At 43.4% G+C, this 12,370-nt stretch overlaps 1 protein-coding gene across 9 annotated transcripts in view; it reads right to left on the reverse strand.

Annotated features, from left to right (window-relative positions):
- The window catches only part of PPM1B (protein phosphatase, Mg2+/Mn2+ dependent 1B), a 60,088-nt gene extending 48,064 nt beyond the window's left edge, over positions 1-12,024 (reverse strand). For 2 of the 9 annotated variants that reach the window (XM_021526452.4, XM_085575942.1), the window contains exon 1: positions 11,292-11,448. The gene's annotated coding sequence lies outside the window, so the exon portion shown is untranslated. Of the gene's footprint in view, positions 1-11,291; positions 11,449-11,579; positions 11,829-11,848 lie in introns of those variants that run through there. The other 7 variants (XM_085575953.1, XM_085575951.1, XM_085575952.1 and 4 more) reach the window with 7 other exon arrangements.
- Positions 12,025-12,370: the final 346 nt, after the last annotated feature.

Here is a 12,370-nt window from a genome sequence, read left to right on the forward strand (position 1 = left end):
CATACTTAGGTAACTATAAAATAACTTCTTCCTTAATGAAAGTCAGGATTATGAATGGGTTCCAGAAGCAAATGCCTGAGTGTGCACAAAGGCCTAGCAAAAACTATTTTCTGTACTGTACAAATGCTGAAAAGTGATGAAAAAAACAAACTATTCTAAGGACCTTTCACCTTTAAAAGGAGGAATACCCGATACTCATGAACTGGATAGCATGCAGCAAAAATCTGTTTGGGTAGAGGGTACGAACCTCCCATAATGAGAGACAAAACCAAAACTGTATTATGTAGACTAAGTGACTCGGCTTCCAAGAAGGTGCTATACCTGTTTTTGAACAGCTACAAAAATGTACCAGTAGTGCCTTGCTGACAAAGAAGTTGATGTATCTAGTGCCCAGCACTCTCACCAAGGTAGCATAAAATTTAATGACTAGAAACCAACGCAGAAGAATGAACTCTCCTGTCTATAGAATTTTGAAGATGCTACCTTTTGGCTGTAGGACCTAATAAGCTTTATTGCTTTTTTTCCCCTCTTAATGTAAAAATTAACCTGGGGTCCTATCAGCTCACTCTTACTTTCCTTCCCTGAACAAAGCAGTTCAAAGTACATCTTCTCAGTCATCCAAAGATCTTAAAAGAATCTTTGCTTCCAGCAACAGTGACGCAGGTCTACCAATTCCATGACACCTTAAATCCATAAAGCACTAAGTTTTCCACTATCTGAAGAACTTCTTAAATAATTCAGGGCAAATAAACCCAGTAACTCACACAGTTCAGGGAAAAGCACCATAGACTAAATCTTCTCTCATTACCCCCAGTCCTTTTCAAGACTGGATTCAATAGGAGAAAATGAGCCCAAAGAAACCAAACACAAACAAAAATAAGGACCAAGAAAGAAGATTAATAGCAAATCTCCATTTTATCCTGCAATGTCAGGGGTCAATTTTTACATGTTGGGTTTTACTCATGCCAGTATCAAAAACAGTCAGGATATTGCTGAAAGGCAAGCAGAGGTAGTGGCAGGCAGCAAAACTTGGTAATAAAAGGCAGTGCAGTGTATGTGCTGATAAAAATCTTTAAAATGAGGTACAGACAAATGAACAAAAAACAGATCCCCATGATGAGAGCAAAAAGGAATACTCAGTGAATTCTGTGTTCTGCCTACCCAACTATTCTCTGGATTAGCTGAAGTTATCAGTGAATTTATGCAGTAAGTTCTTCAGAAAGCACTGCAGTTTTCTTCCATACTAAAACCACTACTTTTCATGTCCTCTCCTCACTTATTTCAGTTTCTCCCTTACAGTAACACCATCAGACTTTGACTCAGGGAAAGGAGGGGATAAACATTAACTGGAAAAAAACCAACTTGAACAAATGACTGGCGCAGAAAAAAGGCTGCTCACAGGTAGATCTGGTTCACCACTTATTGTATTAGGAGTAGTTTAAGATACCGACTACTAAAAAGAAGATAAATAGCAGAAAAGGTGTTTCCAATACAGTGTTCTAGGACCATGACTTGACTTTAGAAAAAGGCTTTAAGCACAAATCTGAAAACCCATGACAGATCTAAGCTGTCACATTGTACTTTGTATGCAAGGGCTTGTTTTAATCAGTGCTTCAACAAACAAGACCTTTGGAGGAAGGGACAATGGGGAGAGAGACCTACTAACAAGTTTTCCATATTAGCTTCCTGTTCTTTGTGAAACTTGACAACATAATCAGGTTTCAAGTCTCGACAAACCTTGAAAAAAGATGACTTACAGCAGTAACTGAGCACTACATTCCCTCTCTACCTATTCAGAAAGACAACAAATTTCAGGCTGAAAATATTGTGGTTGTTAAATACATCTGTGAATATATGGTATTTTTCAAGGAATTTTTTTTTCCAAACATGAATGAAAAAAGTACAATTGCAGAGCACCTTCCATATTTTTCTAACCATGTTAAATTCTGTTTCCTGCCATTGGCAACAGCAGCACACAAGCTAATTTCAAGAATCCTGAACTATACTGGAATTGTATTTCTTCCTCTCTGACTCCAGAAGTACAGAACTTCATGCTTCACTTCATGATAAAAATCACGAGAAACTATTTCAATAGTTTGTAACCTTATCCCAGTCCCTCCAAAATTCAGATTTGCTACGTTGATAGCATTCCTTTTTTCTTTAAATTAAAATAATACTGTAACAATAGTTAAAATCACAAAATAAGCTGTTTTGTTTAACAACAGCTACTATACTTAAGTTCATTAAATATTTTAGAGAAGTTCTCTGGCCTAGAAATCCTTGTGTTTGGTATGTTCTAGTTAAGAAATTGAGATGTCATCCAATTTGATTTAATGTTACAAATAGCCATCAACCTTCAACAGCTCTTAACTTCCACTACTTCCACACTCAAATACTCTAAGACATAATAGTACATAGTTCAGCATAAGACAAACCAAAGGCCAAAAAAAAGTAAAATAAATTTATTGTCTACTATGATATAAAAGTAAGATATGAAACACCATTGGCACTACAGCAGTCCTAACTATCCTTTCCTTCCACATCACAAGCCTAATTATTGTTTCAATTTTAAAGCACAGGAAAATGTTAAACTATCACTTCTACCACTTATGGAAAACAGATGAGCTCTTAAGGCCTGACTTCAGAGGAGACTGCACAGCTATTCGACTCTAGCAAACACTGAACATCTCTTTTCAATGTAATCATCCACAAAAGTGGTATTCTTGTCTTTTCCCTGATCCCACAAATTGCTTGTAAAAGATAGACACATTGAACTTCTTCCAGTTTCTCCACACTGCAAGAGCCACATAGAATCTAAAACAGGAAAGGTTGGAAAAGCTCACACAAAGCAAACAACTCCTATTATTAATGCATTTTTTGAAACAACTGGATGCTTATGAACTGGAGGTTATCTTTTGAACAGCAGTTTGAATTGCAGTGCACTTACAGAGGATTTACAGAACAAGTTTCACACTCCCCTCTTCCTCCCAGCTCTAGCTATTGTTTTCGCAACATTATTTTCATCTTGTTTATGTATAAAACATCTATTATTTGAAGTCTTTTGCACAACTCACTACTTGTTTAGATAACTACTCCTTAGAGTAACATAATGAGACACAACCTAGATTTTGGATGAGTCCAATAAATTCATCTACCAGTGTAAGCAATCAGCAAAGAAAAGAACAGGAAAGACATTATCTCAGAGAAAAGGAAAAGTGAAACAAAAAAGCTCTTGCTGTAATATGTCTCCTGGAAAAGTGATAAAGGCACAGAAAACATGACAAGCTTGCAAATGGATAAACATCCTATCTGAGGAGTCCATTTGATACACGTATAGGCAGTCGTCCCTCAATTACTGAATAGCAATAGTGTAAATCCCACCTGTAATTAGACATTGTTAATAACCTCCTTAGAGGCGTCACTTCAGTTCTTACTGACAACACCCAAACTGAGGCATTTGTGAGCCTTAACAGCCTGTACTGTGCACTGGGGCTCTCTTGAGCTAGATGGAGCTGCTTTACTTTCCAAGTTGAGAGACTGAACACTACCTGGGGGAGTCAATGGACTACCCCTGCTAGGTCTGAATTCAAGTTCTACAACAGCTGAAATAAAAGAACTTTGTGTTTCCTTTGAACACAAACACTCAAAAAAAAAAAAAAGTACCCTTTTACTAAAAAGCCAGATATAAGCACTTTTTATCAAATGTTCCAGAGAACCAAGCTTCACATCAGACACCAGAAACCAGTGTCTGCAACTAAAAGAGAAATCTTATGCACAAGCTGGTATGCAGGGTACCTTTTGACCAGGATAAGATTTTCCTATTGGGAACAGAACAAGTAGTACAGACATATTTTACTACTATACTAGGAAAAGAGAGCAGGAGAAGAAAGGACACATAAAAAACCCTGAGTAACATCTGCACTATATTCACCTTTGATACCTTTGCAGCTCTCTGAAGGCAGTGCTTTGAGTATAGACCCACTTCAACAGAAGCAGAAGGAACAATTTATTCAGCTTTATACACTGAAGACAGAACTCTCAAAACAGCCCACAGTCCGACATCATTTCAGTACAGTACTTCTCATATGAAAAGTTTCAAAGCACATGACAATTTCAGCAGTTTTTCAAGGTCACAAGGGCAATCACAAACACAAGTCCCTGCCCCCTCCAACTGCTAATCCGCATCTAAATCCAGTATAGCTCTACTCCAGAGACTTATGCAATGTGAAAACCCTCATTCACTTCTCTCCTAGAATCATGGTCCAAAACTACTATATGAGGTATTATATATACAGCTGCAATATACAAAGGCAACTTTACACCTGTCAATGTTTATTTGGATGTGGTTTAACAAGCATGTTGAATACTCTTCAGAATTTCATCTAACTTCTAAAGAAAAGACCTTCAGCATCCCTTAAAAAGCTGCCATGAAGAACACAATTTCCTATTTCTAGATATGTTCCCTGAAATGTTGAGGGGAATATACTTTTAATTCTTTTGGAAGAAACTTCAAACAGTGATAATTATTTTTTAAAAAACAGACAACAAAGTACACACACAAACAGTAAAACAAGAAATAACATTAGTGGAAAATAAAATAAAACCCCAGCAAGCCAAGCTACAGTGTGTGTTGTCTGTGTCCCCACAGTTTCACTGAAACACAACTGAAAAGTTTACACAAGGGTAAATATTTCAGAAATAATCAGGTCCTGTGAGTTTTGTGGAAGTAAACAGTCACATCAAAAAGAGACATCCAAACTAGTGCCCCTTGAGGACAAGTGCAGCAGAAGCTCAGCTGTGTTACCAAAACCATCATCCCATACAGGACAGACAGTGCACCAAACAAATGAGAATACTTACAGAACTCACAGTACCCTATACCCAACCACAAGACACAAAGCCACAGGAAGTCAGGTTTCATAACTTGCTGCTCACACAGATAGCTTCATTCTTGATTAACTGAAGCAAAACCATGAAAGAACTACTCTCCAGAATTTGTTGTAGTTTTAACACCAGTCATTTTCACACAAAATTTCAAAACTAGGGACAAAAATTTGGGAACAGATATTTAGTTACCAGTCACAATAAACAAGCAATCCTTAGAGAGCAGTAGGACAATTTCTGCAGGCCTGGCAACACTTAAGGAGCCAGTAGAGGGTAGAAGCCAGTCCCCCTGCATAGCTCAGCACCCTCTGCAGTGCTCTAACGTGCCTTTTAGTGGGCACAGCTGTACTGGCACGTCCGTTTGAATTAGGAACATGCTTTTGAAGTAAATCTGTCACCCACTTCCTGTATTTTAGTTCACATCTCATAGAAGTTTCTGCACAAATGACCTGAACATCTCCAAGACTGACCTACATCAAACTCTGGGAAAGCTTGGAACATACACAGTCCACAGAACCAGACTACAATTAGTCTAAAATAAATCCCACGAAGTACACACACTGGGGACAGAGTCTACCTAACTTAGATCTTCGCTCTACAACCTCCTTCAACTGCAGCATATCGCTTGCTAATGTAAATATTTATCAATGTGGCAGGTACTGTCCATTCATTTATGAGAACCTCAAGCAGCAGGAAGTAAACCCACAGACTTAAGCTGTCAACATGCACCTTAAAAACCCTAGAAAGGAGGCCTGCACAGGCTGCTCCTTTTTCTGGAGTAATGATACTAGCAGTGTACTACCACTCATCCACTTTTGTTTCCACCCCTTTACAGGTTAGGAGTTTCAAAAGCTAGTGGGATACTCTAGAAAAGTTTTCTGAATAACGAAAAAGACAGCCCACCAAAGATCTACATACTTCACGCATCACCTACAATTACTCTTTTACAAAACTTCTCAAATAACATTGGAAAGACAGCTCAATCAATGGTTCCATTGGAGGTAGTGATAGGAAAGCAGCATGTACTCAATAATGCTTTTTATGACTTGCACATCAGCTTAACCAACAGTCACCCAGAACTGTTTAACCGTTTTATTTTTCTTTTGGAATAAGCTGACCAACATAATATTCACTGTTCCACTTGAATCAAAACATCAGTTCTTAACAAATATTTCCATCACTGAGGTGTTCTCTCCTGTTACCAATTTTTCTTTTTCGATAACATTTTAAATAGAAGATAATGAGTTTCAAACATATACCTGCCTTTAGCAGGACCAACAAGCTGGTGAGAACAGACCAAAGCAGTACTGCATGACAAACTTACAAGAACATGCTACCTCCTCTGCTTGATAAATCCTTGTCATCTAACTTCATTACCTCCTTGATAAAAACAATTAATTCATATGCTAACAAAGCAGAGCCATGTTTGCTCTACATTCAGTAAAGGTCAAGTTCCTATACTGGGGTGCAGACACAAAAGTAGGATTACTGAAGATGACATTTTCTGTTAACACACTAATCCCATGAAAACTGAAAGAACTAATGACACTTTCCTTTGTGATTTAACTGGAAGTCTGTGGTTCTTGACATATCATTACCATACTCACTAAAAAGCCATTTAATATTCTCCAGCAGCCCAGTCTGAAACATCCTTAAGCGGTGTTTTTCTGATCTGTTTCATGTTAACTCTTGTGAAAACAGACTTAAGCACCTAGTTGTACTATTTGTTTGAAAGAAAACTCAATTAATAGTTATTTCCATCAAAGATGAAGAAAATCTATGCCAGGAGACAGTAACATAGTGACATCATAAAATAACACACTGAGGTAACGTTAATGAGAAACTAATGGTGCACAGGGAAAAAAAGAATTGTGGGTAACATTTTCACAGCAGAACAAAAATACCTGGGCCTGAGTAATTTCCTTCAAAATAGTAAGAAAGGCTGCTGTCTGCTGAGACACTGAATTTTCCCTTCTGTCATCATCCTCTACATTAAAACATCTTTGTACTTTCCTTCCCAAAACAGGGTTTTCCAAGAGCCAGAATACTAATTTAACCTACACTCACTGGCAACCCTTATATTTCAACATACCAATAATGTCTCAAGAAACTGAGATGAGCTGAACTGCTCATCTCTAGAAACTAGAGATGAGCTACCCAGCTCATTAATTTCTTACCAGCTTCACAAAGATTTTCAGACCAGTTTTCTTCTGAAGCGACACTAATAAATTCTTCCAAATATTTATCTGACTTTATCATATGATACAAATATAAATTTGCACAAGGCTTGAGCAAATTATAAGCAGTTTGAATAAAGTTTCCCACACTAGACATCTGTCTAAGGCTGAAAAACATAATCCAAACAGCTAAGAAGTTTGCAAAGTTTTCTGTTAAGTAAAAGCAGTACTGATAATCTTTCTGGAAACTCCGCATCCTTGTTCTTACATAAGGGATCATCTTTCAATTTCTCCTTCTTCAGCTTCTCTAGTCAGAAGTCATTCTATCTGGGTGGCTTTTTTTATTAAGAAGCTGCAATTACTGGTCTAGATTTTGACATTAAATTCCCTGAACATTTTACATATACCTGAGATGCTGGAGGTTGGGGCTAAACCTGACTACTCTAAGATGCATAAAACATTTATGCTGCATTCACATTGCTAACAGACAGTGAGAAATAAGAAGTTACAATTCACACCCTGTACAGCTATAAGCCAAATCATGAAGACCATCAAGCATAAACTGAAGCACAGAATTTAAAAAGTAATACGTAAGAAAGGAACCAAGACAGCAAAAGTTTTGATTTCAACTGTTTTCCAAAGAAATTACCACTGCTCTCCTCCAATTTAGTGAGAAGAACAATACTCATATTGAATCACTTCAGTTGCTAAAAGGCCCAAGATCTGAAGAATGCTTCTTTTGCAGGGAAGTGCAGCATTGAATTCAGAGAGATCAGTGGACAAGTGACAAGAACTAAAAAAACAAACCCCAAACAAAATAGAGCATATTTTATTAAGGTAGTGAGCAGAAAGAACCAGTCCTAGGGGAAAAAAAACCAAAACTACTATGGGCACAAAAATATGTATGGCCTGTTACAGTAATCACTCTCCACAGTCGAAACATGGAGTCTGGAGCTTTGATTCTTTCACCAAGGCTTTCCCATTCATTTGGAAGAAACCATGCTTGTAAAAGCCAATGGTTAGCTAATTATGTTCCAGTGCTGACTGGAAAAGAACAGCCATTTCCCACTTCCTAAGCTACAGCAGTAAACCTATATGGCAGATTTAAGCATTCCTACTGGACTGATGATGCAAGGCACTACCAAATGATCCATTTTCATTTTCAGTGTTTTTTAAAAAAAAAAAACAAACAAAAAAAAACAAAAAAACAACCCAAGACCAAATCAAGCAACAGAAACCACACTGACAAACCAAGCCCACCCCTGCCCTGCTAAACACTGTGGCAGCAGCATTCAGCAAGGTGTGCTGCAGTCTGCTCCATTTAAGGAGGACATTCAATACTCACTGACCACTGTTCCATGCACATCCCATCCCTTGCTGCAGTCTAAATAAGGCCTGCTTCAAAGAGTAACACAAATACTTCATAAACACAGATTTTTACATCCACTACTAGGAGCAGATTTTAGTGCCTTTCCCTTTTGTCATATGGAAGCAACAGATTCATATAAGAAATACTCTCTGCTCTCCATTGGACCCCTGAGAGCAGTAGTTTTTGACAGTGAGCATGTGAAACAATTGTTCAACACACACATTTTGCAGGCTTGAATTTCAATTGTAATAGATTTTTATTTCTTGAGACAAGTTTACTAAATCAGAAGCACATATTAGTGATTATCATTGGAAAAGCTTAAAAGAGCAATGTACCCCAGACAAGAAAAGAACTGGATTGTCCAGGATAGCTACAAGACTACTCATTTCTTTCTCTTGTTCCTTACATCACTAACTGGTCACCTCATGGATACCACTACAAAAGAAAAATGGGTTCTCAGCATTCCCTATGCAGCCCTCTCCATACTACATTAATTACATGTCCCTCATCCTGATGTTTTGTGCCTTAATTAAATCACCGCCCTATCTAACAGCCTCCTCTAAATATCTGCAGAACAACAGATAAGGGCCTACACAAATAAACAGAACATACCATCCCAGACTTCAGAACATGGAATACACACATATTTAATGCTCATTTCCAATTGATCCAAGCAGCATTCCATTCTAAATGGATTGTCTCTTCACAAACCTCTGACCCTCCAGTGTTGATGTACTCTCTCAAACACAAGTCCAGTATAGAAAACTTCATATACTCTGGATATGCAAACTCAGTTAAGTGTTAAGGTATAGAAAATGCATACACATAATGGATGTACTGGAGCCCAAGCGCACACACACAAGAACTTGTCTACACCACATTAAGTGCTTTTAGTTAGCCACTGACCTGTCAACACCATGATGAGTGCTAGTTTCAGCAAAAGTTAACCTTTAAAGTTAATGGTCAATTTATCCAGTGAAACAAACAGAATAAAATAAACAAACAAAAAAAGCACTTACTTTACCAGAAACCCCTTGACTGTCCTGTAACCTCCTTTAATCCAGTAATATTCCTAACAGTACTAAACTGCCTCATCATCTTTATTCACTTTTTTTCATTTTCACCAGGTATCATAACTATAAAATATTTCTCTCCATACAATGAGCAGCAAAGAATCCCCACAGCCACCAACCTGTACAGGACCCTGGAGCCGGTTCATCATCCCTCCCCCACACCATTTCAACTTTTCATAGCCTCAGCCAAAAACGCCTGCCTCCTCTCTTATACACAGATTAACCAACTCAGCAGTACGAAAACTCCAGCTTCCCTTTTGCACAAATACCATTCCCCTGATACACACATGTATACATATCCTAACATAATCTTCACCCTGGGTACAAGTTCATTCTTCCCTCCATTTTCAACCATTCCCAAATACCCACCCAAGCCCCCTCACTTTCCTATAGTCCACAGTCATCCTTGAAAATTTACCTACAAGAAGACAGTGTTGATGATCTAATAGAAATTTAGAGTGCCTGATACCTGTCAGAAACATGTAACTACAGTTCTACAGCTCCCCAGCACACACACAGACTTTTCTCCAAAAAGCACTATCATGATCCCAACAGCTAGCATTTGCTACATGTTTTCCCATTTGTATTCCACAAACTAAACAACAAATATCCAGCCTTTCCACTTCATTACACGTGAAACATCAACTCACAGCTCCTCTCAAGTTTCCAGGACACAGACCACGTTGCTCGCTACTCTAGCCCATGTCCACACACCAGACAGAGAGCTCATCGAGCCGGTGACAGCCGGGCATCTCTCTCAGCTCCCAGTGTGAGCAGCAAACAAACCAAAGCACAGCAGTAGGAACACGCATGACTTGCTGTCCACATACCAGCTCATATTACACACTAAGGTCTCGCACATTAAGTCTAACCACACTGGCCACGAAACAAAACAAGTTCAGAACCTTGTAGCAACCTGTTACCACTGTGCCTGTAACTTGTATACAGGCTTCCCTACCACCCAAAGCCTCCCTCCTCCATAGCCTTTAGACGCCTGCCAACTTACCACCTTATTTCTCAAAACACACAGAAGCCCGTTTACCTATTACTCCTATATTCACAGGCCTTCCTGTACCACTACTCCCAAACACGTGTGGTTTCACCCACCACCTGCATCCCCACAGTAAAAACACATCCCTCAACATACCGCAGCACACAAAACGAGAGAGGTACAGATTTTTCTAGCTGCCTCCAAGTGAATTCATCAAAATTACGCCATCCTTCCGAGAGAAGTATTATTGTAGATTATAATAAAAGTATATCCACTGGGTTCGCAGAGCCAGCAAGCTCCAAACTACGACTAAGAACTGCCTTCAACTCCTTCCGCCTAAAGCTGCCAGGCACTGCCCATCTGCCCGTGCTTTCATCCCCAGCCCGTCAGAAGCACCCAGGCCTTGCGGACCTTCTCCCCGACACCGGGGCCGTGCCGCCGCTCCCCCCACCCAGCCCGCCGGTAGCGCGGGCCCGGCCCGGCGCTCCCCAGGGCCCGGCCCATGCACGTGCGCGAGCCCGCCGGCCGCCGGCACACGCCGGACACTCCGGTGCCACCCAGGCGAGGCCGAGCCGCCGGCTCGCCCGCCACAGGGCCGTGCGTGGCCTGGGCCGTGTCAGCGCGGCCCCGGCCCTCCCTTCTCCCGCGGCGGCAGGGAGGCGGCGGCCGGGCCTCGCTGCGCCCGCTCGCTCCCCGGGGGCGCACCCGCCGCACGCCGCGTTCGCCGCGCCCCCCCGGCGCCGCAGCCCCGGCCCGCCCGCTCAGCCCCTTCCCCCGCTTTACCCCGGCCGCTCTACCTGCGTGCCCCGCGTCCCCCGGCACCCGGCGGCGCTGCGGAGCCCGGCGCGGGTGCGGGCGGTGCTGGCTCGGACTCAGGTGCGCGCCGCCCCGCGCAGGCCGCCGCCGGCCGCCGCCGCCGCCCGGTCGCGCACTCGGAGCGCCGCCAGCAGCGCGGACATGTTGGAGCCGCCGTCCCCCCCGCCCGCGTCACCGCGCTCGGAGAGGCGGGCGGGGCCGGGCTCAGCCCGCCCGCCCCGGCCCGCCGCCCATTGGCCGCCGGCCCCGTCGGCACAGCCCTTCCTCACTGTCATTGGCAGATGCGCTCGCCGCTCACGCGCAGGCCCCGCCGAAAAGCTTTCCTCTGATTGGGTCTCCCTCGTCTGCTTTGGTAACTATTGGCTGCAGCTCTCATCAGTCAAGACGACAGCGCACGGACTCCGTCTTTCTCCGCACTTTTTTTTTCCGGCCTCGCAGCCTCGGCAGGACTGACGGAAGCGGCTGTCAGCGAGCGCCCTCGCCCCTCCCAGCCTCCGTCCCGCCGCCCCATCCCCTCCCTCCCGGCGGCACGGTTTGCCTTCAGGCCATTGGCTCCCGGCGCCGCCACTCCCGCGGCCTCTCTCGCCCCGGCCGCCGCTTCGCCAAGGGGGCGCGAACCGACCCGCGGGTGCCTTATCCTGATTGGCCGCTGCCCCTGCCAATCAAGCGCGGCCGGCGGGGCAGCCGAGCGCGGTGCGGCCCGCGCCCCGAGCCGCTCCGCACGGCGATTGGTCGCGGGGCGGGCGAGAGGCGCGCGACCTCCCCCGTGCCCCACGGGGGGCCGTGGGGAGTACCCGTATGTGCGCGCGATTACATCACCGCCAGCCAATCAGGGCGCGCGGGGGCAGGCGTCCCGCCCGAGGGGGCGGGGCCTGGCCGCCCCGGCGGGACCCGCTGCGCCTCGCACGGCGCCGCTCGGGGTGCCGGGGCTGCAAAGAGCGGGGCTGGAGCAGGTTCCTCGCTCCTCTGCCTTCCCCTCTGCCCGCGGGGATCGAGCGCCGTGTCCCGGCTCAGGGGACGGAGGGTCCGCGGTCCCGCTCGTGTGGGTGCCCGAGTGAGG

This window comes from Lonchura striata, chromosome 3 (genome assembly GCF_050655825.1).
Source record: "Lonchura striata isolate lonStrDom1 chromosome 3, ASM5065582v1, whole genome shotgun sequence".
In the NCBI taxonomy this organism is placed as follows: Eukaryota; Metazoa; Chordata; class Aves; order Passeriformes; family Estrildidae; genus Lonchura; species Lonchura striata.